We start from the raw sequence: 4,356 nt of genomic DNA, 5'->3' as shown, positions 1-4,356 counted from the left end.
ACATAATTGTGTCAGGTTCAAAGAGTGGGGAACAAAGTGGAGGTGTATCTCTCAAAAGCCACTAGGAATCCTGGGGAGCAACATGTTCAAGTGTCCAAGGGAAAATGGTTTCCCAGCCAGAATTCCATTTCTCTTGTACAGCTTAACAAAACATGAGGGGGAATGGAGCCATTTTAGACAAACAAGGTCTCCACATTTTTACCTCTCAGACTCTCTTTCCAGAAGTCTCTGAAGGAGTGTGCTCTAATCATAAATAAAATTTAAATGCAAAGCTATAAATGCTTGCTTGTCAGAGCAGGAAGTCTATACATGAAGAAATTTCTGCATAGGCTACACGTGGAGGAGGCAGAGGCAGAAGTAAGTTTGAGACCAGCCTGCACTACATGGTAAGATGTTGTTTCAAAAAAAAGAAAAAAAAAAAAGAAAAAAAAGAAAAATAATGAAAAAAATCCAAAGCAAGCAGACAGTTAAACATTCTATACAGGCACAAATGATGTTAACACTGGATGTATCTTGAAGGGTGTTGGAGTTCAAGGTCAGTCTGACCTATACAGTGAGCTCCACTGCATAGAGAGACACTGTCTCAACTCTTACTGCGGCCCTCCCAAAGTACAAAAAGTGTTGGGGATGTAGCTCAGTGGTAGAGTACTTGCCTACTATGCACAGCATGCACATGGCCTTAGGGTTCACTCTTCAGTGTGTGTGTGCAATAAAGATGGCTGATCTTCCTTTGTGGGACATTCTCTCTCTCTATCTCTCTCTCTGTCTCTGTGTGTTTCTCTCTCAAAGACTTATTTATTATATATGTAAGTATACTGTAGCTGTCTTTAGACATAGCAGAAGAGGGCATCAGATCTCATTATGGATGTTTGTGAGCCACCATGTGGTTGCTGGGATCTGAACTCAGGACCTTTGGAAGAGCAGCCCTCCTCTTTTTTTTTTTTTTTTTTAAGATCTATCTATCTATCATCTATCTATCTATCTATCTATCTATCTATCATATCTATCATATCTATCTATCTATCTATCTATCTATCTATCTATCTATCTATCTATAAGTACACTGTAGCTTTCTTCAGACACTTTTTCTTCTTTTTGTGGGCCCACTCACTCTGGCCCAAAGACCATTGTAGCTGTCTTCAGACACCCCAGAAGAGGGCATCAGATCTCATTATGGATGTTTGTGAGTCACCATGTGGTTACTGGGATTTGAACTCAGGACCTTTGGAAGAGCAGTCAGTGCTCTTAACCGCTGAGCCATCTCTCCAGGCCTTGACTTCTCTCTTGAAAACTTGGAAAACCTATTCCTTTAGAGCCACACCTGCCAGGCCAAAAGCCACCAGGCCTAATGGTTCTCTCTTGTGATGAGACCACCTCATGTTCCAGCCTGCAGAGATGCCACATGGGATTGCCTGAGCCACATCATGCCATGAGACCATCAAATACCTTAGAAACCTTGACTTAAAATTCATGTACTTTATCATTAGCTTGCTAATTATACTTGGATTCTTGACACTTCAACTTCTTGCACTTCACAACATAGATCATAAAAATCGATACTGTATAACTTTCCTTCTGACATAGACTCCATGCATCGCAGCCCCGTGCTGAAGTTACCTTGAGGACTGTTGTATTGTGAGTTGACCTTTTTCACTTCAGTTTTTCTCCTATCTGATACTGCTTTCTGACCTTTTTTTTTTCTCCCTCTGCCTGCTCTTAGAGCTCCTCCTCTGTGTTGGTTTATGGCTTGTTCTCCATGTGGTAGCAGACACCCCAGAAAGCTTCCCTTTCTCCAAGCTTACCCACAACCCAATCATGATGACAACTTGGTTGGCTGTTTCCCAACCAAGTATTGAAACTGAGTATATGAGTTCTTCAAATAGCCACTGTGGTTGTAACCTGTGCTTGCTCAGGTGTCCACAGCAAGTTGGCTATGTCTGCTTTGCTCCACATTATAGTGCACGGCAGCCTCTTTGCAAGCCCTTTCTCCTGCCCTGCTTTCCTCCAACTGTGGTATGAAGGGGTTAACAGCTCTAATTCTGTTTCTGTGTTGTCAGGGAAGAAGTCATGTGAATGGAATGCTGCTGAGCAACATTCCCTGAAGAAAGCAGCCTCTGGTGTGATTCCTGAACGTGTCTCTTAAAGCAAATCATCTCATAATTCTCATGTATATTCTGTCAGCTTTACTGCTTAGAGTGTTGCCAAACACAGGGACAAGCTTGCTTGGTTTACCTTGAATGTTGGATAGCCTGGTTTTTACCTCCCTCCTCCTCTATTATCCACCTGGGACAGGATTCTTGACCATAAGAGCCCTGGTAGATCTAAGTACTGATGAGTCATTTCTAAGCATCACGGTCACCTACTTCCACAGTACAGTACCAGCCCTGGAAGCCACTATAAAGAAATCACATCACTTATGTTCCACAAATAGAAGCAGATACTGTAATATTTAGTTCAATGCTATCACTTACCCTGGCAAAGTATGAACTTTAACAAGAGAACAAACAGCATACAAATACCACACTAGCAGGGACTGAGTGGCAAGCTGAATACAAACACCACACTAGTGTGGTGTTCAACCCATGTACATGTTTTATGTTATATATAGTATAATACAATTTTTGTTGTTCTAAGTAAATAAATGTCTGACAGTGTCCAATGTAATAGAATCTAAAACTTAAAGTGACAAACACTCAGAACTTTCCCCATAACATGACTGAAAAAAAAAGCACACTGTATAAATTGTACATGAAAGGAAGTAGATTATGACAATATTCAAATATTCTTTATTCTTACAGAGATGGCCAAGGCTGTAATTGATTCTAGCATAATCAATATTTTGCTATGTTTGAGTGGAGGTTTGTCTTCTTTTACAAATCTTCCACATGACACTGACCTAAACTTAACAACTCTGAGATTGGTTTATTGGTTTGTTTGTTTATTTACTGTTTGCAAATTTTATATCAGCTGGTTTACCACATTTCATGGGCTTTCCAGACCTGACAGCCTTGTGTTTAAAATATATCACAGAAAATGAAGTGTGGTCCTGTGTTTCACCTCACTGCTGGGGGGTGGGAACGCCACTTAGGCAGGTGAAATGGGAGGCATTACATAGGATAAATGGACATTTATCCTATGTCCATTGTTGTGTGATGGGCTCTAGAGAAGTGCAGAATATGCTGCACAGGGGGGTGGGAAACGCAGCCTAAGATGTGGGAGGCCAAAAGCTGAGGTTCCCTGACTCCCAAATGTCCAGTTGCAGATGGAAACCACAGAAAGGAGTTCAGAATGGAGAGTTGGGGGTCCATGGGCCTGCAATGAGGAGCTCTGGGCCCGGGGCTCCCAAACTCTTGGACATCCAGACACTGCTGGGTCAAGGGGAGTTGGGAATGGAGTTGGGTCTGCAGGCTGAGGATCCTAGTGCAAGGGGGTTATGGGGATCAGGGTTTGGGGAACTCAGGCTTAGCTTTTCAGCAATTGTCCTCAGCTTAGTAGCAATTGTCTGGGATTGGAGAGGGGCCTTCTGTGAGAGACTGAGACAGCATGGCTCTGTAGATGACAGCTTTCTCCATACTCTTCATGGTAGTTTTTGATGAAAGAGACAGTCCTTGATTCCAAACTGTTTATTGATTCTTCATCATGGAAAATGGGTATATGCCACCTCCTCAGGGTGAGCCAGAGATTAAATACCTTTTGCAGGAAGAAAAGTCTGAGAATGGAAGCTTATTGGCTAAATCCCCAGGGCCTGTGGATACCTCATTGGCACAGAGAACAGTTTTGGGTTGTGTGACCGACTAGGGGAGTGTGGCATTTGTTCCAGACCAGGAATCTAGTAGGGAGCAGAGAGGCACCTACTGTCTTAGGTGGGTGCCTGGGTGCCAGGGTCTCTGAAATCACTCAACCTTACCAAGTTTCCTGACACGGTTCATGTCCCCACAATGAGGTATGCTGTATGGTAAGTAAATAAGCCTCAAGTAAATCAGTTGGTGAGTTGATTCCCAACAACCACATGAAGGTTCACAACCATCTGTACAGCTACAGTATACTCATATACATAATATAAATAAATAAATCTTTTTAAAAAATCAAGTTTGCAAAAAAAATAAAAATAAAAAAGTGAAGTCAAGGAAAAAAGTTTCCTTTCATCTCACAATATTTACCTGGATTCAAAAAAATAAACTATAATAAAATTGTATCTTATTCTCTACAAAATAGCTCCCATCAAAGAATTAGAACTGAAAAACACTGGAGAGAATATGAGGGAAAAGGGATCCTTACACATCCATTTTGGGCAGGTGGATTTCTGAGTTTGAGGCCAGCCTGGTCTACAGAGTGAGTTCCAGGACAGCCAGGGCT

The sequence above is a fragment of the Mastomys coucha genome, unplaced genomic scaffold (assembly GCF_008632895.1).
Source record: "Mastomys coucha isolate ucsf_1 unplaced genomic scaffold, UCSF_Mcou_1 pScaffold23, whole genome shotgun sequence".
Classification (NCBI taxonomy): Eukaryota; Metazoa; Chordata; class Mammalia; order Rodentia; family Muridae; genus Mastomys; species Mastomys coucha.
Note: the sequence above shows the minus strand (reverse complement) of the source record.